Raw genomic sequence first — 26,475 nt, 5'->3', positions numbered from 1 at the left:
GCTACAGCTGCATGGTATACACCACTACACAGTAAGGAATTCAATCCTACTCTCCCTAATTACCAGAACCAAATGCTGCTGCTTTTCATGAACCCAACATTTCTTTTCCCTGCTTCTGCCCAAGCAACTACCATGTAAGGTTGACAAGGCTCAAATCCTACTCTGAGGACAGCGATACAGCTTGTCTTCAGAGCAACTGAGAGAGGATACAGAAACCACACTGCAAATGGACACAGACATGCACTGTACCTGAAACTTTCAAATACAAAAAGACATTTTCATGAGGCTGTACAAGGTGTTTACCTCACATAAGTTAGCAGCAATCAGAAGAGGATTGATAATGGCTCAGCAACCCTGTGACAATCAACAGCCCATACTGTCAGAGATCTGTTCACCATCTGTCCAGATATGGTTAAAGTTTAGGGGTAGCACAGATGTCCTGGATGTTTCCAAGGCCATTAGTGCTATGCTGTCTCCACCACCTGTCAACACTGGAAGCGTTCCTGAATTAGCTGCAAGCTCTGAGGAGAGAATTGCATGCCCTGTGGATGGTATTAACAGGATGTGTACAACACTCCTGTTCATGATGTTTCAAGTCAGGCAGTAAATTTCTTGTAAGCAAGGTGAATTACCTCACATGGATCTCCCTGCTGCATTTCACTATGTCACAAGGTTGCTGGAGATAAAACAGAAAAGCAACTTAAAACAATTATTCCTGCCCCCTCCAATATTCTCTCCAGTTGCATTCTCACATCAACAGACGTGATGTGCTAGAGAGACATTTTAGCTATCGAGAACTTGGGGTTGCAACTCACCCTCTTACTCCATTCACAGACACATGAACTTTAAATTCTGTTTAAGGAACTTCAGCCACAGAAGCTGATCCTGCTTATTTCAGCTGCCTTTTGCTGAACCTTATTTTCTTGAAGGGAGACTAATGTTGCTTAAGGGCAGTTTCTTTTACAGGAGCAGTCACAACTACAGATAACTGCTAGGAACACTTTTTCTTTATTCATAATTAAACCACTTTCTTTACATAAAGACCTAAAAATTTACATGGATTTAGAACCTATACATTCACCAAAAGACTGTAAAAAAATGTAGGTTCAGGAAAGAAAAAAAAGGTGAAAGCAACAGGACAGGCATCTCTCCTGCTCCCAGTGCTCAGGAGGTCAGGCCCGGTTGGTCTGCTGCAAGCAGATCCACCGCCACAGCAGCAGCCGCCTCTACCACTAAGTGTCTCCCAGACGGTGGTTGATGAAGATAAGTTGCAAAAATGTGGTATTTCCTGAACTACCACTGTAGTAACTGTACCTAGCTATAAACAGAGTATCTCTCTTGAGATCTCTGGTAGGTTTAATACAGCTCTTTATAGCATGTTTATGGTATAGAAATCATACCGTGATGTTCCAGAATTCCAAGTTATTATACATTTTATAAATGTATATAAACCACTCATTCTTTCCCATTTATAAGTCAACAGAATGTAAATGCAGTCTTTTAACTCTGAATCAATCACTTTCACCTTTTGTTGCAAGTGTAAGAGCAGTAGAATATACAAAAGCTACTTTCATTATGGAAATATAATATAAAATCCAGTACAGGACATCATATTGTCAAATATGTTAATACAAAAAATTAAAAAGCTTCAGTGTGCATTACAACAAAGACAGAAATAGAAAATATTGCAGTATACCCAAGCAATCATTGCAGGTTTATATACCAGCAAGGATTAATGGTATTGCATAGTACGGAGTGACAATGAAAGTTGTTTCTTATTCACATTTCCACAGAACCCCAGAAATTGAACCAGAGGAAAAAAAATTCTATGTTCACTTAGGTTTATTATGTCTAATAAAATGATTCATCAAAAAAAGTTGATTAGACTGCAGACACACCCAAAGAAAAGTCCTATGTGCAATCTCAGGTGACTCTCTTACATTCTCCTTAGGCTTTAAGTCTCTAAATTACAGTATTGGAGCATTTTTTTCTCCTAACACTCCTTCATTTAGTATTTGAGCATTTAATATTTATTTTTATCCTCCACAGTAAGTATCTGGCTGATGCCTCTATCACTCCATCTAAACTACTGAACCCAAGTTACACAAGAAAATTTAATCCTGGCATTTCTTAAACATGGTTCACTCTGCATTTAACATACTTTCTTTTAACATGATTTTTTTCAGAAGTGATTTCCTAGCTCTTAAAACTAACTAACTAACTAAAGCTAGTCTGCATCATACTTGTTAAGAACAAAGCACCTACAAAGGTTTTTTTTAGAGCTAAAAACTTGTTTGACAAAGAAAAGAGTTAGGTATGCATTATTTAAAAAAATGCCATTTTAATTTTTATATTATTTAAGGTATTGTGATGTTAAGAAATCATGTCCTTTGGTAATCACTATCAGTTTCAAGAAGTATATCTGCAAACAGAAAAATATGCCTAGTCCACAAGGTCATCTGCCCATGGCCATTTTTCCTAAGCAGCTTTTGTCACATATTTCATTCCTAGAATGACATTATGGCGATGTCTAGCATACAGCTCAAGGCAAACAGATACAAATTCTCCTCGCACCACTGGGGAGAGAGGAGAGATCATTCTCAGTCTTCCAAACACACTGAGGTTAATGAAGTGTTAATTAAAATATTTTAAGAGTTAAGTCAGCTTAATCTTTAGAAATCCTCCAAAATATGGGTAGCTTTTCCAAAGCTGAACTCTACTGTTTAATTTCCACATTATCCTACTACATTCAAGCTGAAGCTTTAGAAAGTCTTATATTGCAACATTTCTCTATTTGCAAATGTGTCCTTTACAGAGCCATTCTGATGCAAGGACAAAGCTATCACCGAGGCAGCTAGTAGTAGCATGTCACAAGAGAAAGAGTAAAACACCCTGAGGCTCTATAAAAGCAGTCCAAGAATTTCTATTCATACAGTATGTTGAATTAATGGCAAAATACTGGTTTTCTTAAATGTTAATTTGCATAAACAGTAAGACAATTTAGACATGGATTTACAGTCTTAGTAATTGATGGGACGAACACAGAACGAAAGGGACTAGGAACGTGTGCTTGCACAGGGTACCATGCCAAAGGACATTTCTTTCACAGAACAGCATACACCAGGCCTAGGAAGCTGATTCATCATGATATATGTGAGTCAGGTGCCTATTATAAAGGCATCTTGAATCACTCCTGGTCTCTGGATCAAATTCAAAATGCACACACAGCACAGGAAAAGCATTCTTATGCCATGAGTACAGTGAGCACTTTCAGCATGTAGTCACTATTACATTTTTATTTTTAAAAAAAAGGCAAAAAATTAAGAGAACCAAAGGAAAATGCCAAATAAACTCAGCAAGTATAACTCTTCCATATCAAAACAGTGCTAATGATTTGACATTTCTCATTAAAAACAAATACAGGCTTCTCTGCAAGCTGGCTAGTTAGCCAATAAACCTAACTCTGCTGGCTCAGTGACACTGGTCTTTGCTCAAACGAGAGCACAGTCCCAGACAAACCATACTATGAATACTTTTCATTAGTCTCTAAAAAGCAAATGGGAACATGCTCTGTTTCTGTGCAATTCATTCAAATATGACAGCACCATTTCCTAGCTACGTGAAGGTAAAATAAATAGGTATTAATATACTATACTATTAAAGTGCAAAACCCAAAGCCTTTTATCAAGTTCGCACCCATAGAGCAGACTCAGCATTTTCACATATTATATCCTAAGGTCCATACTGTCATATATGTATCATGTAAAATATTAAGCTATTTTGGCTATGCACACCAGCAAGGAAGAGTCTGAAGAACTACTGTAAATTCTCTAGGTTCAGATGGCAAAAAATGTTACAAACAAAACAATATTATCCTTAGTAAAAAAAATTAACTCTTATTTCTTTCCCGGGCACACTTAAGCTAACCTAAATTTCTACTGCTCACCCAGCATAACAGGTTCTTGCCTTGCACTGCTCTCCCAGTCTGTGCACCTAACTACAGGCTGAGATGAAGTCCTGACACAAACCAAAGTGCAGAAGCTGGGCTTCTAGACTTCCCAGATGTGCCACAATTAGAAACACAGAGAAAAAGCGCAGCTCTTACTCATGGTATTTCAGAGCAGCAAAAGACCTTATAACCCCTCTAAACTGTTTTCCCCTCTCAAACAAGGAAGTCAGCTTTGGGTATGTATCCCCAACAGTCCCATCACTAACTACCCCAAAGTGATCCAGGACTTGGAGGTGTTACCACAGCAGGTAGGAATCAGCTGTACTAAGAGAGGTGTGACTGCAGGCTATTGCTTCACAGGCTGCAGCTGCACCTAAACCCCTCGCTGCAGGGCAGTAGTGCTACGCAGTGTAGGGCAACAAGAGTTCATGCAGAAGAGGGGAACTGGTGGGTACAGTAGTACTGCTATTCCCAGATTAGGCAGGTTGTTATTTACAAAGAGAAAGAAGAAGTCTGACTCAGAAACTAAATAAAACCAAGAAGAAGTTTGATTGTGACGGGAATGTAAATCAGAAGAAAGACCGGTTTAAGGAAAGGCTTAGAAAGGATTCCTTAAATTAATTTTACTGCTGAAAAGCCAAGTTTGGCAGAAATGCTGCAACAACTATTTTTGTGGTAGCATTGTACTCTGCCCTGTAGAATTATTTTTAAAGCTACATACTAATGCCAGATAACGTTATGCCAAGGGCATCAGATTTCCTTACAGTGTGCCCACTCCTCCTTCAAGCCATTCCCAGTTGGGTTACCATGCCAGGAGATGGAAGCAGTTGTTTCTCCCCTCCTTGTACAGCTGGCCAAAAGATTCTCCCCTTCCCAGACAAGAAGGGGCAGCTAACTGGCAGCTGCTAACAGCCTCCCAATCTAATTAAGGATGGTCTCCCTCATCTAAATTGTTAAGGTGGAAGGTTCAGTTTGTAGCAAGGCAAGTGTTTTGCATCCCAGACTGCAGAAGACGGGCACCCGCCCCCAGATGCTACAGGGATGAGGCAGTTGAGAGTAGCAAGTTGCTCAGGGAGTAACTGGCTGCTTTCTTGAAACAAAAGGTGTAGTTTAGTGAGGCAAATTGTGTCGCTTCCTATGAAACAACCTCCAGAAAGCAAGTATTCACAAGACTTCACTTCCAGCTTTTCTTTTGATAAGGCTGCAAGGGTATACATCATCCAATGCAGCCAAGCTTCTGTCATTTATGAATAATGAGGAAACACTGAACCAATTAGGACTTTTCCCTATGAAGTTCCCAATAACTACTTCCGTTCTTTCAGAATCTTGTCCTTGTGAATCAAAACACAGGGCAGTGAGAGAGCCTATGCTCTAAGACTTTCTATCAGAATATGACCACCACTTCTTTCTCTGGCCCACAAAAGTCCAAATGCAAATTTTACTTAACCTCAAAGGATATATTTTTTAAAATCTCTTATTTAATAAGAGTGTTCTTTTGGAATTCTTATTAGGAGCTCACAGCATCAAAGCTAAGTCAGGCATTTTCAGGAGCACGAGCAGGTATCTCTGTATCCGAAACATTTTTTGTAAATATAATACAAAATATGTAAAAGCATCCCTGTTCTCCTAAGATTGGATATTGGAAGGAATATTCTGTTACCATGAGTTTATTGGTGAAGGGGCTGTAATGGTTAGGATACAAATCCTGTGAGTCCTTTAGGGTTCTTCACCCATCATTCTACAACTGTGAAACAGAGACAGTAACAGCTGTCTGAGGAAAACATAAGGCATAATGTAGGATATAGCCTACACACAGGATATGGTGTTATCCCTAATAATGCTTATGCTCACCAATAAATAGCTGCTTTATGACTACCTTATGTCAGCTGTTCCTTGATCGTACATCTCTTGCATACAGAGGACCTTCTGGAGTGAAGTCAAATTGTTGGTATGCTCGAACAGTTACTTATCATTGCTGTATTGTGCACAGAAAGCTAATTTTTGAAAGGCAAACAGAGCTGAGGGCTATCTTTCCTCAGTCTCTACCATCACTGCCTATAATACCAGAAGTAAAATTTCCCTTTGTTATAAAGATCACCAAGGGACATGATGTCAGTCTATACATGAGAAGCTGTCTAAGAAATAACTAATTGGTCTCTCATACATGGCTTCACTCACCACTAATTCACATCAGGCAGCAGAATTTAAACAGACAAAAAGCATTTTTAAAGTAAAGAATATTCAGATTTCTAAGCTTTTAGGCTTCATTGGTATCCTGTATCAACAGCATAAATTCTTTCAAAAAGTGATTGGGCACATTCTTGGAGGGTTGATCAATAGCTAGTAAAACTTAACACCTGCAACATCACACCCCAAGTTCTCTTTCAGCTGCTGATTGCTTCAGACTGGAGAACAGAGAAGGGGCAGTCTGTAGTTCTCTTACTTTGTTTTTACATGCCTCCCCCAATCTGCTGCTAGCAACTGCTGGAGAAAGCACCCATAGTAAGCCTTTTCATCCCACGACCATTTCCATATTAGTGTTCAGCCTTCCTTTCACCATGTTTGCTTTTCAGCATCCACAGAAACTTACAGTTCTTCACTCCTTTTCTAGAAGCTGCTTAGAGGTTTTCTAACTCTCATTATCCCATATCCACACAGTGTATGTGACAGGTACCCTTTGAGAGCAACTTTTAGAAAGTCTTCAGTGCCTTTAGCATGACAAAAACATACATTTAATTGTTGACTGAGCCAGTATTTCCTTACTAACAGGTGTACTAAGAAATAACGCCAAATTAATTGCTTGCATTTAATTTGCATTTGGGATTTCTGTAGTAACTCCTTCATCCAGGAAATAAAACAAGGCATGGCATCCCCTGGCCTTCTTCCCCATCAACAGCTCAGCACAGCATCTGCACTTAACCACAAAATCATCTTTAACCACTTCAGCCACAGAACATCAGAAAAGTGCAGTGACTATTTGGGACATGGGTCAGTTTGGAATGATGAACCCAAACTGTAACCCAGGTAGTGAGCTGGAGCTGGCTGCTGGTAGCCTGGACACACTGTATCACTGGGGCCTCTAGATAGGACACCACACAGCAAGTTCACAAGTTGCACCAGGCCACACATTATAAACATACAACACAATTAACCAGGAAAAGGATCCAAAGATGCCGTGTGCAGGAAGAGATGTTTTTAACCTGGGTGAAGCAGTGTCATGCTTATGGGTAGCAGACACAAGTGAAGGGACATGCAAGGCTGCCTACAGACAGCCTGGCACTTTTGTTGATGTTGAGCTTGCTGAATCATGGAAACTACATTAAATATAGAAGGTGAGAAACAAAAGCTGAGTTGCCCAGGAAAAGAGAAGGTTTGACAGTTCCCCAGGCTGGTCTCCAACGCTCTTCTGCAGTCACCATCCTTAATCAATCTTTTACATTAAATCAGATTGGGTGACTGCAGAAGTCCATCTGTCATGTTGTGTAGACTGCTTCTAAACAACCATAGTGCCCATACCAAAATGGTTTCTGATTCCTCTTATTCAATTAAACACACTCAGTTGTACTGGAGATCAAGGTGATACTCCAAATGATACCAGACCAGAGCACTCTCAGCCTGAACAAACGGTCAAGCATAAGATCCATCACATTTGACTTTCAGAGATTTGAGGCAAACAGAAAGGAAGCAACTTTGTTCAGACCATACTAAATATTTGCCTAACTCAGCTGCAAAATAGACAATCACAGCTCATCTACCCAGATCTCCCTGTAACCTTCAGCACACAAATCATACTTTTTATATGATGGACTTTTCTTCCAGTATTCACTGTTGTTCAGTAAGCCAAATCCATACACTATGACTACTAAATGTAACTGTGTTAAATATGATGAACTTTTTAGTTGTTAAAATAAACAAACAGAACCCAGAAAACAGAAAGAGATTCTTAACATCATTATAAATCAAAAGTCTTTCAGTGGCAATTCAGAGTATGGATACTGGGAAGTGCAATTAATGTTAACATTGAAGGTCAGAACGATGAGCTTGTGTTAGGAATACTTCCATTTTTAATCATGTGCACTACATTAAATTAATTCTGTTAGATATCATAGTCAATAGGGTGGACTGAGTTCATACCATGTAGAGACTTAGGAAGTACTTTTCTTCCTCTTTCCAAACTACTCTCTCCTTCTACATCCAAAAGTAAACAGGCACGGAAACCAGCTCTTACCAGGTGGTGTCTATTGCTATTATTCCTACATCAGTTTCCACCTTAAGACTGGGTGGCAGTTTTATTTCAATCTCAAATTCTGCTTTGTCACTGGTCAGTAATACTGTTCTTTTAATGATTAACTGAATAAATCAGCACCAGAGTCACAACTGAACTTTGTGGAACAAGACACTATCACAAAGGCTTTATTTTAAACTATGAGAGCAAACAGTTACTCACAGCTTAGGTGAACACTGGTTGAGATAAAAGTGCATACAGTCCTTTTCTGTTAAAAAAAGAAAAAAAACCCAAAGAAAACCCCCAAAACTTAAAAAGCTTTAATCAGCTTTGCTACTTAAAAAACAATCTTCCAGGGAAGTGGCAGCAAGAGATTAAAGCATACCTAAAAATCCACATAACAACTCTAAGGATAATAATCTGCTAATATACACTCCAGTGTCTTAAAGTGCAGTTTATTGCTACACGCATCCATTGACATAGATTCTAAATGAGGCCAGCCTGCACCAAAGCAAGAGCCACCAGCAGCTTTTGAAAACAGAATAAATATAGCTGGGTATTTAATAAGAAGCCTCTGATAAACTGTTGCAAAAGGGGAAAAAAATGGGCAATGCAGCTTTGCAAATCTGTTTAAATAACTGTATTCATCAAAAGCTATTTATTGATGGCCTACACCTCCTTGCATCTGTCCAGAACCAAGCACAATGCAACCAGAATGCCTGATCCCTAGGTATTAGGAGAATACAATTTTTAAAAATGAAATTATTAAAAAGGGAAGAAGACTTTTCCTGTAGAGATTTTATATTTCTGTCTTCAAAACAGACAAAATAAAGCCTTCCTGGGAATACCTGAATTTCATCTGCCAGTTGCTCATGGGGAACACATCTGAGCCTTTTTTTGGCTGCAATCCCTGTACTGCTGTGTTTCACACCATTCTGCTGCTTCTGTTTCTTATTTTCTAATCCAGTACAATGTCAGAGTGCAGATAAAAAAATCTCAAACTCCAGACAAGGTAATTTAGCCTTTTTCAACTGGCTGCTGGTCTTATATGTCTGGAGGTGGTACAGTTCTGAGGCAGTATCTTGCAGATTGTTCTGTCTGGAGTAAGACGAAGACATTGCTCAGCTGAAGAGCAATATTTCTTCCTACATTTAAGTGTGCCCAACCTGCACTCCTTGTCTTTCCTTTAATCTTGGTACAAAGCTGGAAGCTAAATTTAAACCAGAACTCAGTCACTCGTTTGAGATCCATGCACACCTCAGGCAGCTTTCCACAGATGGGTTGGATGCTTCAACCATCCAGCAGAATTTACCATTTGCCAGCCACCTCCTGCTTTCACATACTGCTGCAGTCTGGGACTGCACCAAGATAGGTGCTTCCCAGCTCCTACCAGCCTCCTTGGCCTCCAGAAACATGCTGCTGGGAGTACCTGGCCGTGCAGTCACATGCAGGTCGAATGAGACATCTAGGCAGCTAGAGACACTAAATGCTAATTTAATGCCCTTTTCTCTCCTTTTCATGAACAGCTCCAAGATGTGACTCCCTCTGTGTCAATTCTTACACTGCTCGAGGAAAAAGGTGGCATCCTCTCTCTGGACTGATTATCACTGCCACATACCCAGCTCTGTCATTTGGTATGCTTCACACACCATCTTCTGATCTGGCAACAGGCCTGAGTACAAGCTAATTTACACATTCAATATAATGGCTTTTGTCTTCTGCTACTCTGGAATATATTACATGCAGCTGAAACAGAAGTCCAGCAAGCCACTGTCTGCTATCATCTTGTAAAAGGAACAAGAAACAGGGAAGAGAAAGAGATCATTTAAATTTTTACATAGCTGGTTTACATACCTTCCTGAGCCCACAACAGTCTCCCTGCTGTTAAATACTTATTTGCATGTCCCTGAAAACAAGCCAGGGACAGGTACAAATACCAGAGATGAAAGAGATGCAGCATTTCAGTTACAGAAAAATGCTTCCAAGTATTAAAATGTCTTCCCTGTTGACAAATCTTTACACTTGCCTCAGTTCTGTCACTCCATACACACCCATCCTCAGTTCTGTCACTCCAGAGGCACAAAGTGCATAGAATGGGATTTAAAGAGCCTAGAGTTGAAATCTTCCTAACAATCCTTACAGCTCAAACCTGTGTTCCCAAGTCACAGGAAAAAGCAACAGGGGGAAAAAAGGGCAATTCTCTCTTTTTCCCTTCCCCTCCCGGCAAAGGTTTGAGAAATACATTGCAAAATTTAAGTCCTACGCCTCAGGCCACACAATTGCTTCACTCTGCTTCTTGGACACACCTTAACATTTATGTAATGCCATGCATGTCAACCACACATGAAAATGTCTTACTTCAGGGTACCTAGGCTGTCATTTCACTATTAAGCCACACTACTGTCTGCACAGTTTACCATAAGTACACTTACACCAGCACACAAACGGATCAGTACAGCAGAGGGGAGAGCAATCAGCAGCATGACCACTTCTCTCAGTCACAGTCCTAGCCTTTGCCAAGCTAATGTGACCACAAACCTGAGATGTTACTGTGCAGGAAAAACTTCACCAGGAGAGGAAAAGTAATAGCTGGATTATCTAACATCCTCGCATAGTTTGACTTCCTTTAGGGATTTATTAAAGCTTTCCCAATATGCCCTGGAGCCAGTATTGCAGCCTAAGGTATGAATAGAGGCCCAACAATAGATCCTGGGGAGAATTCAGGGGTTTAAATGAGCCTATAGGCAACCTGTGAGAGACCTCAAGTGTACCTGGGTCTTGCACTCGGGTATACAAGAAGCAAGATATGATATGGTAATGAGCCACACCAGGCCAGTGGAGCAGAAGGACTAATTGAAGCAGCCTGCCCTCTGCATGAGGGTGAGCAACAGTGATGCTGGGAAGATTATGGGTCACTGCAGATAGCCTAGGCTGATCACCCAGACCACGTCCCAGGGTCCATCTGCCTTTCCCCACCCAGAACAGGAATGCCTCAACACTGGTTCATTACTGATTCAAACAATCAGGATGACTTTATGGTTGCTTGGGCAGGTTTGCCCTTTGTAGCACAAACGCAGCGCTGTGATGTCTGCGGGATCCCAGCCAGCTTCAGGATATGGGGAAGTGCCTTTGCACAGCTAAGCAGTGGAAAATTAAAAAGGAAGAGAAACACCACCTCCAGTGTCTCCATTGCTCCAACTCCCCACCCACACAGCAGTCTAGCTGGGCTCAGTAACACATGCTACTGGATTTATGAGCAACAGGCATGCTTCTTCCTGTACTGGGTACATTCTGCCCGCTCTTGGTTTTCAGAGTCCCACCTCGCTTTTCTGGTTCTGAATGGCAGGGGCAAGGCACCCTGACTGCAGTTTTTATATACTGAACTCTAATGAGGACTTTGTATACCATAATTATTAACAATGGGCACATGCAAAAACCATTCCCAACTAGTAAACAGACCAGATCTTTACCATACTCAACTCCACAGGCCTCCTCTATTCCTGAACAAAACTTGCCGTCACTGCAACAGAATAGCCAATTTCCAGGGGAAGTTTGATTCCCCTAGGCTGGCCATTTGTTTCCAGAAACCCCCACACACCAAACCTGGTGTAGCCAAGGATAAGTATGCACAGTGGCACAGCAATGCTGCTGCATGACAAGCCAAACTCACAGGGCTGCGGGTTCCTTATTAAAGAACCTTAACTGTTTAATGCCATGTTGTCAGGTACTGTGATGTGCTGTTTAAGTGACAGTACTTAAATTGTAACAACATGAAACAAACAGCTTCACTCTTCAGACCGAACAAAGCAAGATACAGGATGTAAAATTAAGTGCTCAGACTGTCAGCAGAAAGTTACTGATCCAGCTCTTTGAACCCAAAAGGAGGCCTGCCACTAATTGAAATAAATCTCCAATTACAGGACTCTACTAGAGATCTACTGCTGCCATGACAGTCAAGAGAGAATTGGCCCTGGACAGGACATCTGCAATATTCCAGAAAGATTTTCACTCATTTCCTGTTAAATACTCCGCTTACTAACAGAGTACAAAGATACCAAATCTTAGCAGGAAGCCTAGCTGCAGTCATGTTCATTTTTAATAATAGGAAAGCACATAATTTCCAAATAGAGAAATCTTTGGCAGTGATCTCAAAACAAGATCTTTCTAATTTTTTTTCTTTATTCTTTTAAATGGTAGCATTTTAGACACCATACCCTGATTACAATGTGACTCCCTAGTTTTCCTATTGTTAGTACTGCCTTCACTAGTCCTTCTAATTCCTTCTAATTGCAGCTCATTACCTATGTTGTCAGCTTTGTTTACTCAGTAACTTGGTAGCTAGACTGAAAGTCAGATAGTGACCAAGACAGATTATCAAATGGTTAAAATCCTTTGGGTTTTATCCTTAAAAAAACAGAAAAGGAAAAAGAGATGTTAAGATCACTGAACTGAACTGGCTGAAATGGATTCCATGACACAGCCCTTCCAGACTCGAAGAGCTTGGGAAGATTTCAGTACTTAGGTCCACAGTTACATCTTTTTTTTGAAAGCACAGACATCCTGGGACACTCCTCTTAAACCCCATGTGAGTCTGGGTGCTGGTATGTGAGACAAGACAGAGCCTGCCAGTGGTTAAGCCTGAGAGGCAAGAGTGAGCTTGAATGAGTGTGTCCTGGAGTCAGCCCCAACATGCTCTAAGACCCTGCCAGTGCAGCACACGCAGGTCCTGTTTCCATGACTCAGTGCTTCACCCACTACTCCTGGGCAGGCTCTCTAAGCAACACAGAGGGGGCCCACCTAAACTAAATACAGATGAGGAGGAAGACAAAGACGTGCTGCAACACCAACAAGGTATCTGGGCTTTAGTCAGAGCTGTTAAGCAGTAGCACAGCAAAGCAAGTAACTGCTGCTGTAAGAAACAAGAAATAAACTGCTGTAATTAGCTTGAAAGCGTTGCTCCTGGGAACTGCTCATTTACTAGACCCATAGTTCAGATCATCAGTTGTGGTGCAGCACAGTAAAAGCAAACCTAAGAAAAATCAGGCATTTCCTTAGAAGTAGGAAGGGGGCGACATGTTACCAAATATGTAAGGGAGCAGCCTTGGTAATCAGGAGATACAAGTATTTCAAAGTTCTTTTCTTTCACAGCCTAAGGAAACAGGTTAGAGTTCCCAGGTTGGGCCTACTCCACCAACTAGAATTCCCCCCAAAGACACTAAGGAAGCCATGGTGTTTCTTGTACACCATACTCACAAATTTTCAGTGAGGTTGAGAGGCCAGTTACACCCCAAACGGCCAAGACTCTGGCCCATAAGAATTAACACAGAAGGTAGTCATGTATAGCAATCACAAGGAACCACTAAAGACACTACAACATAATTCACCCAGACACCAAGGGAAAACCAAGTATTTCCTAAAAATTAAACAGAGGAACTCTTCTTAAGGAGTACATAGATTCAGCATCTCCTATCACCAGTAATTTCAAGTTAGGTAAATCTCCGATTAATCTGTTGTGCAGAACTCACCAACTCTGCTGTTTTTCCGGGCATAACATTATTGGGAGTTAGAGCAAAGGTGTCCACTTACAACACAGTTCAGTGTTGCTGGCCTCAGGTTTTTGTAGTTTCATGTTTCTGCTCCTCATTCTCTCCCAAAATTTTTGCTCTCCAACAGTTCTGACTTGACAAACAGCCCCCTCCTCTCCGTCTAATGTGCCACAGGCAAGCTTTGGTTATTCATCCCTTATCTTGTCTTGAGGTGCATCTTCTCTCCTGAAAAAAAAAATCTGTTTAAACAATCAGGCCTTATTCACTTAATAAAGGCTGTTCTGAGATGAATATACATCGTACAATGCAGATTGTTGCATTCTTGCAACATAAGCCACTTCTCTGAGTCTTCAGTGCTGCATCCATATGTGGGATGTTTAGTACAGTGGCCTCATTGTAATCACACAACTTTGGCCTTGTGTTGGAAAAAACCAAAAGAGCTTCCCGAATTGCAGAAAGATCAAAGGTTGAAGCCAGGCACTAATGACCTAATAGGCAGGGGTCTAAAAGTCAGCAAATCCCCTAGCCCTGGAGGACAGCTCTTAGTATGCTTGATGCTGTTTTCAGATTACAGCTGCATCTTTGTTTCTTATCCACATTTTTGTAGCAGATTTGCACTTACTCCCTTAAAGTGCAGACATTACCATCCTAGAAATTCATTGCTTCTCTCTCTTTTGCAGTCATGCAGTGGCTGCACCTGAGGCCTGCAGGAGCCTTCCAACTAGCAATGTGAAACTGTGGTGTTTCAGCCAACAGCAGCCATGGTTGTGTGACAGTACCAGCACCTCAGCCAGCCTTGGAAGCTAGTTTATTGACCACCGAGTACAGCTTGTCAGTTTGAACACTGACTATCAGCAACAACAGCAAAAAAACCTCAACCAAGTCCTAGCCACTAAGCAAAGAAACAAATGCCAAAAAAAGCTTCTCATACAGTTAAGCTGAAGTGATTGTACAGCCCATAACTAAATATACACTCTGCCACTATACATTTTTAAGCCATACAGGAACCAAGCTATTGTTTTCTGCTGCATAACACTCTCTGTAACATTAAAACATTAAAGTTCTCTGACTGATATAAATGGTGCTAATGCTCACTGATAACAAGAACTGTGGGGTGGAAGATAAAGTTGTCATATACTCTGGCTGTTCTCAGGGTAACACTAGTGTTTGAATGACCTCACCTGTAAGTTTCCTGAATACTCCAGACTGGTTTGTAAAACAGCCTCCTGATTTTCCAAACAGAAGAAAGTGTTTCAGAGAAATGAATAAAGTCATTAATCATTTTACTGTTGGCTTTAAGTCAAGCCACTGTTTTGCCTAGATAAATGGACACATGCTGCAAGGCCTTTGATTCCACTGCAATAACTAAGATTTACTTGAAGTAACCATCATTGATATGCACAAGATAAAGGGGGGGGGGGGAATGCTACACATCTATATAATAGAGACAACACAGCTTTAACTTTATGAAATTAACTTGTAAAAATTAAAATAGTATGACCAAGCACACTTTGGAGGCGTAAACCCAAGTAATCTATATGTACTAGACAGCTGGAAGCATCAGGTGAGAAGGATAAAACTTCTTTTAAGGAGTTTGGCAGATGTATCCCAGATAGCTAATGTTTAGAAAGTTTCTGCTCCTTGTGACTGTTGGTTAGTCAAAATTGGCAGTAGCTAAATGCACCAAGGATTAGTGAAAGTACTCAGGCTCAACAGCTAAAACAATATTACATCAAGAAACACAAGGAAGAAGTTAAACACACAGCCATCCACTCTCACACACATCAATCTCAATCTCTTTGATGACTCAGCCAGTACTTAGCACTTCATCTATGATAAGCAGCATATAATCTTGTTGCACAATGGTGTAGCCTGTTATTTCCATAAGTCTTCTCCTCTCAGAAGTTTTACACAACCATGAAGCAGTGTTGTGGAAAGCATGCTGGCAGCAATACAAAGATCTTACTGATGTGAAAGCCAAAGCCTTTATTATACACTGGGTGGTCAGGCTGCCAAGTAATGCTGTTTGTTAATGCTATACATTACTAAACACTATTCCTCTATTTATGATCTTTAAAGCTAATACTGTGTTTGATGGAGCAGTATGTAATAATAATAGATAATATTTGAACGAAGTAATCCATAAATTGATAGCTATGCTTCGCTATCTGAAGAAGGGATTCTACTGAAACGTAATTCCCAACTTACAATATTAAATACATAATTTAAATACATAATATTCAATACAAAACAAGTAGAACTGTTACTACCTATCAAATCAAAACAATTTTCAAATCAGTTGGGATCCAGATCTTTGCCTGGGAACCCATCAGTATAGATCATACTAGAGAACTGTGACAGTGCGTTGCTCTTGCTTTAATTTTCCCATACCTGAGAGGAGGTCGTAGCATTACGAGGCTATTGAATATCATCTGTATCTCACACAATGCAGTAGATTTTGCTGAAGACCACCAAGGGGGAAGAAAAGTATGGAAACTAGGGATGCCTGCACAACAATCACAAAGCAAGTAGGTTTCTTCACCTCCTTTCACCTATCCTTCATGTCCCCATAGTGCACAACTCCCGCCGGCTTTCCCTCAGTTGCCAGGATAGACACTGGAGCAACTGGGCCTGCTGAGGAGCTAGGAGAGTGCTGTGGAGTCCACTTCTGCAGCTGTTTAGTCTGAGTGGAAGGCTGTCCTGTGGCTCCTGCCCAGCAAATCCAGGCACCCAGGGCTGGAGGTGGCACCCTAGGGAGGTGAGTCCCAGCAGGATGGGGTGGCAGTTCCCTGTGGCATTACCCTGTTCACATGCCCCCCACTCTAACTCCAGAGCTGGTTTAACACGGAAAAAAAAGCTTTTGCTAGAAGAAAAAAATAAAAAACAACCAAAACATAAACCAATCCAAAAACAAACAAACAAAAAAAAACCAACTATGCTAAACATGCCACATAGACAGACCAACAAAACCATCTAATTTCACAATTTCTGTAATCAACATGTAAGAGCAGATATGAAAATCTGGCAGGGGATGTAAGCTGCAGACCTTTACACTATGTTCAGGGTGATTTTCTAGAGTTGTTCTCACAGAAGACCTGATACCAGAATTTTGGAAACATCCCAAGAAATGAAGTTTTTCAACCTCAGGTGAAGTACTAAATAGGGAAATGAGTTAGGAGGGGAGATTTTTAAGGTAACATTTCTGAATCTACAGTGCAGCCAAGTGGACACATTTGGAAAGCACTTATCCGTTAATCAGCTTGTCACAATAGTGATCGTGCAAGAGATACTGCCATACTCCAGTGACAAAGAGAAAATACGAACAATGGTAACTATGTGGTTTTTGAAGTGACAGTTTCATTCCGAAAAAAAAGCTCAGCTGTTGCTCTTCTACTTGCAAAAGGACTGCAAATACCTGATACAAGTAGCGAATTACACAGGGATGTTTCTATTCATGAATACTGTGTGCAGACTGAGTCCAAACAGTATCTTCGGGCAACCTCCTGAAGGAACTGCATTAAGTCTGCAAGATGGTTACTATTCCTTCTGCAGGTTCTGCAAAGAATCACACGAGTTTTCCTTAATCACAGTTTAAAGCTGCTTAGCAAAACTTAAAATTATTTTTCACGTTTTTCATGAAGACTGTTGTGGTATATCTGCACTGACTCCAGTTTCTCATTCATAAATGTTCAATAGTGCATAACGGGAGAAAGGAGACAAGAGTACAACCACTGTTATTGCAAAAGAGATTTCTCTGCCAGCTTTCATGAGTATATAGGTGTACATTTCACCTTCAAAGACCAGCACCAGGGAGAAAGCCCAATTTCCAGAACCTTCTTTTAAAACTGTTGATGCAAATACCACATTTGTGTATGTGGATGAACTGAGTATTGTAATAGGCCACTGTGCAATTAAGCAACAGGTATGATGTACATTATTTTCCAATCGTCATATTATATTTCATTCTTCATTAAAACCCCCATGAGAATGTGGCCTACCCATACAGTAAAATAAAATTTAAAAAACCAAACAAAAACAGCAAACCAAAATCAAACCAACAACAGCAAAAAACAAATCCACACTTGTGTAAGAAAGAACAGATACAGCAATAAGAATTTCAAGAGGTGATGCATCACTGACTTTCTGGCTTCACAACAGACACTAGACTTGTGTTAAAGACAGCACATCAACTCATTCAGGTGAGCGGCTCTCAAAAATGAAAATGCATGAGAGGCAATAAGAAAACCACTAGTTGTCAGAACTGTCTCCTGAAAAAAGGAAGGTCCAATTTATTTACCTCCCTATCACCTATTTACCCCCAGCACACCAGGAAAACAATACAGAAATGGGCACAGCATCTTATTTACTTACCTTTCTATCAGTTTGCTGAGCAAATTGTGAATGGTAATGAATTTGTTGAAGCTTGGTACTTCTTTGAAGAACTGCTAATTACAACACAAGGTTATTATTAAGTCTCTGCAGAGCTCTAAGAAACTTAACTAGTTAACTAGGTCACGCAAACCAAGAATCAACAAAACCACATTTTCATCTTAAAGACAAATACTTTTACAACTGCTAGATTATTTCTATCCAATCCTCCACAGAACAGTGAGGGCATTTTTAGAATTCAAAAACATTTGGCATCTTCTTTGCATACAACAAAAATGAAGTTCAGTATCAGCAAAGCAAGCTCTGATTCAATTTAACAGTTCTGTGCATTACATTTTATGCAATTAAAGCCAAATCTCTGAACTATAAAGCACATTGTTCCCTCTCCCTGCTTGACTGATGACAGTGTGCTCTCCTTCCCATTCCCCCTCCAGAGCCAGATAAGTTTCACACTTGGAAAGACTCTCTTCTCCCTTCCTCAGCTCCTCAAATATTGATGTAACAACAGAATTTAACATTTACAGGTATGCTAGCTGAGTACCAACTGGCAGCCACAGCTAGTTTCCAATTGGAAGAATGTTTCCTGTCATAGCTATTTTACCTTTGCAGAGTTTGCCTGGAAAGGTCTGACTTCACCACTGGATGAATGAAAAGTGAAACAGAATTTCCTTCTCAGCCGGGGAAGGGGGGGGGGAATGAGGAAAGGAGAGAATCTCATAACCTCTAGGCAGCTGCCTCTCTCACTGAAAAATTGCACTAATTATTCCCCATTCCAGGTGCGTAGGCATATGCAGGAAGAAAAAAGGAAGGCAGCAGCCAAGGAGACATGAAAAGTCTTATGAAGCAAGCATGCAACCCATAGACTGCATAGTTTATGTCTGTAGAGCAATTATTCCTCCAATATGCGCTGCCCTGCATTGTTCAAGAGCAACCGTTCACAGTTCTTCAATTAGAGCACAAAGGTCCCCTGCTTGTAAGGTGGCCTTTTCCTTTGCTGCAGTGCACTTAGTAATGAAGCTACTCTTCCAGCACAAAGATCCATACAACAGGAGTCTCGATTAGCAGCATTGCAAGGCTCTTTAGAAAACCTGACCAACCGACTTCAACAGCCCAGTTGCCCACACATCATCTTCCCAGCTCACAGGTAGCTTGCATACACTATACTGCAAGTCCAGGCTTTCAGTTCCAGAAGCACTGTAAAAGTTTTATCTACTTAGTGATCAGTTTTCATCATCGGATCACTTTGCATCAGACAATGTAGGAATTGAAAGTCTAGGTCCAAGTCAAGATTTACAGTCTCTGGATACATAAGAGTCCCATTGTTAGGAACAGTGCTAGTCCCACTAACTACTCTATCAGAATTTTGCCTTTCATACAAAGCTACCTCTGATGACAATGAGCCAACTAAGGCAATGGTAGCAGTATTATGACTCTGGTATAGTGGGGATTTTGTATATATTAAAGTGGATGACAGCATATACCTCCTTTATAAAAATCCTTTCACACTGGTCATGAAAACCATAGACACAAAAAAGCTAACTTACATTTCTACACAAAGCACCCAGAATGCTTGCTGGAAAAGAGAAAACATTTGCCTGCCCCTGAGCCCCTTCAATAATAAAAGCATATACAATCATATAGATTTGAGTAGCATGTCCCCATGGACAAGAACAGACTTAGTTTATATGTTAACTCAGAGCTGCACTCCAAGCTTACTTCTAGAGTACTTGCTTTTAAGAAAGTAAGCTCACATTCATCAACTCCCAAGAAAACACCTTTAGGTGAAATGCCAGTCATTTGTTGTTAGCAGCATAATTACTGTAGTTACTTAGACAAGTCTGGTCTACAGAGCTAATAAAAATAGGATAGACAATCCAACCCTGGAAGCTACCAGATAAAGAAGAGTGCAGAATGCTGCCAGTATTGCAGCATTCCATTCCATAAGAAAAAGGAAGCATGCCACTGATACAAACACATAATTCACAGCTTCCTGCACTGCAGAAGAGACAATCAAAAGCAACAGGTTGCTTAATGTTGAAAAGTTTCCTTTTCAGGCTTTCCCAGAAGACTCAATGGCCAGATGCATGTAAAAAACTTCAAAACACAGGCTGCGATTTTCACAGGTGCTGAAAATCTGAAGCTGCTGGATGTAGTTGCTGTAGTTATAAAGAATTCCTAAGGGTAACATCACTGCCACAGCCTACATGTAACAGCATAGTCTTGGACTCAGGAGTCCGTTTTGACATGCAGTCCCAGCTCTAATGCAGAGCTCCTTATAAGCCGTACTTTTCCCTCCATATATCCTTGTGCAGCATCAGCCATCACATATGGTACATACAGAGTTCTGGCACATGTTTGTTATTCAGAAGCCAGGGTGTACATTTTGTCATGGTAGCTATTCTCCACACTGCTTTCTGCATGGATACATTTCTTTTGCAGAATGCCTCTCTTCTGTTTAAATTAAATCAGTTCCACAGTAGGTTACCCTAACAGCCCAGAACCATTACTTTTACTTCCACACCTTAGTTTATTGGATGTCACCAGCCTTGTTTAGACAAGCCCCTAGAGAAGTACATCCTTTTGCTTTCTTAGTCAACATGCAAACCAACTATAGCAGACTTCTAAAACTGGGTAGAAAATTACCTTTGAGAATAAATTCTCATTCTAATTTGAGTGACCAAATAACATTCACATGATAAAAATAGCTGTTACTTCAAAAAAAAACAGGTCTTGTCCATTCCCAATCTTTGGCAGTTAAAAGGTAACTCAGACCTAAAGCAAGCAAGCCAAGCCAAGAATTCCTCTTTTTCCCTTCTCCCTCTATCATACTAGATGATAATTGGTTGCCCTGTCAATTAATAAGCATTAGGAATATGAAAATGAATGTTAAACCTCCAACATGTAAAGTATCACACAAGAAATGTGTCAAGCTTTCTACTACAGGATAAATGGCCTATAAGGATACATCAGCATGGAACAGTGGGGACATCCTGTGGCCACTGACATCCTTTACACTTGAATATTCCCACTTACTTTTAATCCACTTGTTTAACTGCTTTCGCTAATTAGATGCAAAGTCACTTAATAAGAGGGCCTGAAGGCAATAGAATTTGCTTATCTAACTTCCCATCTACCACTTTATATTATCACTTAGAAGTTGTTGTGCTCTACCTCAGTTTTCAGTATTTTCTGTTCTCTCTATTCTTCTGGGTTATATAGTTTCCAAGGACAAAAATAAAACCCCCAAAATTTAGGGAGCTTGAATTGATCTAGGTGGCAACACTAACCTCTGACAGTCATGCACACAACTGAAAGGTGACTCCACAATCTCTCTGGGCAACCTGCTCCAGTGTTCTGTCACCCTCAAAGTAAAAAAAAAAAAAAAAAAATCATATTTAGACAGATCTTCCTGTGTCCCAGTTTGTGCCCATTGCCCCTTGTCCTGTTGCTGGGCACCACTGAAAAGTCTTGACACTCACAAATGACTGAGTGTCTCACAGATTTGTTCTGACACATTATAAGCATTGATAAGATCCCCTCTCACTCTTCTCCAGGCTGAACAGACCCAGCTCTCAGCCTTTCCTCATACAAGGGATGCTTCAGGACCTCTCATCATTCTCATATCCCTCTGCTGGACGCTCTCCAGTAGTTCCCTGTCTGCCTTCAACTGGAGAGCCCAGAGCTGGTCATAGTACTCCAGGTGTGGCCTTATGAGGGCAGAGCAGAGGGGGAAGAGAACCTCCCTCAACCTGCCGGCCATGCTTTTCTTCATGCACTCCAGGACACCATTGGCCTTCTTGGCCACCAGGGCACACTGATGGCTCATGGACTCCCAGAGCTGCTTTCCCAGCAGGTCAACCCCTAAGCTGTACTGGCACCTGGGGTTACTCCTCCCTTGGTGGAGGACCCTCCACTTGCCTTTGGTGAACTTCATTAGGTTCATTTCCACCCAATTCTCCAGCCTGTCCAAGTCTCACTGAACGGCAGAGCAGCCTTCTGGTGTATCAGCCACTGCTCCCAGCTTTGTATCACCAGCAGACGTGCTGAGGGTACACTCTGTCCCTTCATGCAGATTATTGATGAGTACGTTGAACAAGACTGGGTGGACCCAGCACTCACCCTTGGGCCACACCACTAGCTACAGGCCTCCAACTAGATCTCTGCACGGCTTATCACAGCCCTCTGAGTCCTGACATTCAGCCAGTTCCTGACCCACCTCACTGTCCACTCAATCTAACCTACCCTTCCTAAGCTTCCCTATGAGGATGTTATGGGAGACAACATCAAAAGCCTGGCTGAAGTCAAAGCAGGTAACACCCACTGCTCTCCCCGGAGTCTGAGTGTTCCTATGAAGAAGCTCTGCAATTTGCACAGCCCATAATTTGAGTCCATTTTAGTGTGGCATTCCAGATGGAAAAGTAGCCATCTAGGACTTGCCCCAAAGTGTGTTGCAGCTGTATAATCCATTTAGGAGGTCTGTTCTTGAGCGTATCTTCAACAAAATAAAACAAGCATCCCATCCTTCCAAGGAAGACATTCATGTTTTCCAGCAGGAACAGGTCTTTTGGTTTGCCAGTCAGAGGAGGTGCAGGACAAACTGTACTCCACAGCTGAGGCAGTTCACTGGCACTACAAATCAAAACTCATTCAAGCACACGAAGGTGATACAGCATTTCTCAACTTCAAATTCCACTGTCCACTAAATTGAATTCTTAAAATAATCACACAAACTAAAACAAAAGCAGTCTAAGTTATTCTCCATGTTGAACAGTTTACTTAAGGCATGCTTCGACCATACAGGCAAAGGTTGTGCCAATGCTGCCGTCAAGGCAAACTCCCCTGTCCCTCCCTCCCCCCCCCCAAAAAAAAACCCCAACTTATTCTTCGTTACCTGTGCAAAATGAGAGTTCATAATAACACAAATTATCAACTCAGCCTAAATCTGCTCCCACAAAGTACGCCTCTCAGCTTCTCTCAAACTTGTCATCTACAGCGATATTAGAAATTATCTAATGATTCATCTTGAAAGTATTTTTCCTGCATGCTCTTGCTAAAGATTTTTTCCTTCTAAATATTCACACACAAAACGCTTTCCACAAAGATTTACCTGAATTTGCTCAAATCCACTATGAAGTGGGCTCAGAACTACCTGCTCTGGAACACAGGTGTATTTGCAGCCACAGTTGCCCAGCCTGTGGCCAGTCGACACTCCTATATAAAGCTATTAAAAATACTCCTTTGTAGCTGTTCTACCAATCCCCTTTCACAGAAAAAAAAAACCCTATAGCTTTGTCAGTGCTGTTACTTATGATTAACCCACATGCCACTCGTGGAGGATTGCTGCTCTACTGCCTTCACATCCTGCACACCAACCTTCCTTCTCCCCCTGCACCCATAGCAATGATTAGACCCAAGGCTGTGCTGATATTAGACACTCACTCCAACACATCAGGCTGAGCACTTCCTCAATACAGTACGAGGAAACAGATGAGAAACACCTGAGCTAAGGAACACCGGCCTATCCCGCTATCCCAGCTTGTGCTTCAGTCTGCAAAGGTCTCTACTGAAGAAAGGTGCTGAGCTGCCAGTGAATCTTCACTGAGAAGGATAATCTGAGGCCAAGACAGATTAATAAACAACTCTGAAGGGATTTTACAGAGTCCATGTCTCCCGTCATGCTTGTATATAAACTGTTTACAACAAGGGGCTACGAAAGGAAACCTCAGGGAGCCACGCAAGGGGGCATATTCTTCTCAGAAGAGTTTTGTGATTTTTGGAATGAAGTAATCTGATGCAGATGGATGAGACAATAAACAGGTTTTAGAGAGGAAAATGATAACACTGGGTTCTGAAACTAAGCACAGCAGGTAGCAAGCTTCTGGAAGGGTGTTGAAAAGACTCATACAATTTCCTAAAAGACGATATGCTTAATCCCTTGGAAAAGGAAGATTTAACTGTTACCATTACTCCAGAGTGTAATACCAGATCTCATAGGTACAATGAAAGCATAAACCCTCCTCACAACTTCATGTGCCACATGATTTAAATGACCCTTCTATTATGAAGACAAATGCTCAGCACTATACCATGCACTGTATCACCATAAATCCACTGGAAAGCATTTCCCACAGCCAGGAAAAGAAACCCACGCTTGTTAACGTGCCACTGCAGTAGAGACCACTGTACAATTACTTCTTTTGTAACTTGTCAGAAATAACAAGCCCATTTCCCAAGATTCACCACATTCCAACTGAAGTAAGTTAAATGGATCAGGCAGATGTGGATCATAATGGATAAAATAATATTAACAACTACAGTGGATTTAAAATTCATCTTTCTTAATGCTGAGTATTCTCAAGTCAAACTTGAGATAAAACATCATGGAACAACTTCCTCTGTTGATCCCTAGGTTCAATCTATACCATATAAAAAGCCTGAGGATGCCAGCCTTTAAGCACTTTCACATTTTTCTTAGATTAAGTCTGGTTTAGAAAAAGAATCATAGAGTAACAGTTAATAATAATAAAAAAGAGCAGCATACCAGGCAGAATTTAGTGTAGCTATTTCTGAGTCCTATACAACTGGCCTGATAAAAAAAAATTAATTCAAACTGATCAACTTGAGAGATGAAGATTTTGAAGACTGATGGACCTTTCTTGTGTTTGCATGTGTAGTATACTGGATGAACAAAACACATCCACATATCCACATAACAGCATGAGGATGCTTCTAAAACAAAAAAGTCAACAACAATAAAGCCAGCTCAATTGCCTCTGGCAATAAGTGCTGTACATTTATATAAACCTCATATCCAAAACTTCTAAACACTGAACTTCCCTGTAAGGGGAAGGCAAGCATCTTTCTCCATGTGCAACTGAATGACTAATGTCCATAAGATATGTATTTTGGATCACTCAAACATTCCTTCTCATGGGACATAAATAATTACAGCAAAACAAGCAAGACTGCTGAGTAGAGACAGGAGGTATACAAAACACTCCTCTGAGTTTTACCTCACATCCCAGTCTCACTCAGTCCTTTCTAATTGCCCACCCAAACAAAATTTTCAACTCCCAAAGCAGAGACAAAAAATAAATTAAAATTATGAACCCGACATTAGAACACAAAACCACATAAACACACGCTAGCCTAATGCCATAATTTTTTTAAACTCTTCACTAACACCAAGACCGATTTGGAGAAGCATGTTTTAAAACATTCATGGTAGCTGAGTTATCTTTTACCTAGAGCAACGCCTCCTCCCTGATGTCTTCCCCCTCTGCATCTTAACCTGCTCACTTTCACCGTGTGGAGACTTGTGCATTATTTATACAAGTTAGTGTTTTAAACAACCACCTTACTCATAAGCAAAGTTCAAGTAAATGAGAAATAATAAAATCAGATCTACAAGATCAGCTATGAGAATATATATACATAAGTAACTCCCCAGCGGTCATCCCAGCACAGCCTCTGTCTCCACACATGCAAAACCTTTATTTTTTTTTAAATGCAAGAAAAAAGCCATAAGTCTGGAGCAGCTACCATGTGACATTCACCCCAGCATGTGAGCCCTAACCTGACTTAGGAGGAACAACTTGCGTGAGAAAGACTATTCAGATAAACTAAACAAAACCGTGCCCTTCACTTTTCTCTGTGTAAATCACCATGCACACGCATGGGACTATACAGTATTAAAATGGTTACTAAAAAAAAAAAAAAAAAGCGGGGTTTTGCCACATAGCAAGACAAATTTCCAAGAAAGTCTTTCACATTAATCCTCAGAGGGGGATAATACAAGGCGGTATGTCCTTTCTTCTTTGTAGCTTCGGGTTTGTGGTGGTTTTAAACCATCTCGCATGCTTCAAAATGTGACTAACGCAGAGTAGCTGACTGCCCTGATCTCTGCTGCTAACCCCTAAATGCTGCCTGCCCCTCCCCTTCTGCCCAGTGTCAGTCAAGGGCTGCTGCAGGCCGCTGGCCCCCCTCCAGCCACCGACAGAAACAGGCGTGCGAAGATGTAGCTCGGGACAGCCGTTGCCTCAGGCCGCGGATTCTATAAACCAGGGTTGGGGTTTCTTTGTATTAAAGACTGTGTTTGGGAGAGACAGCGGTACGTGAGCCGTGCGCTCTCTGTAGCCGCCGTGAGACACCTGGTGCAGGCGCCGTGCGCCCTCTGTAACCGCCCCTGCTCCTTCCCAGCCCGTCCCCGGGACCCCGCGGGCTCCGCTCCTCCCGGCAGAGGCACCAGGTTCCAGCGGCAGGTCGCTTCTTTCAGAGGCCGTACCTCGCCAGCCCGGTCGAGCACCCGGGGACACCTGCCGCCGCGACGCCCCCGCCCCGCTCACCTTCACCCGGCGCCCGCCGCA

The sequence above is a fragment of the Gallinula chloropus genome (genome assembly GCF_964237585.1).
Source record: "Gallinula chloropus genome assembly, chromosome: 5".
NCBI classification, from domain to species: domain Eukaryota; kingdom Metazoa; phylum Chordata; class Aves; order Gruiformes; family Rallidae; genus Gallinula; species Gallinula chloropus.
Note: the sequence above shows the minus strand (reverse complement) of the source record.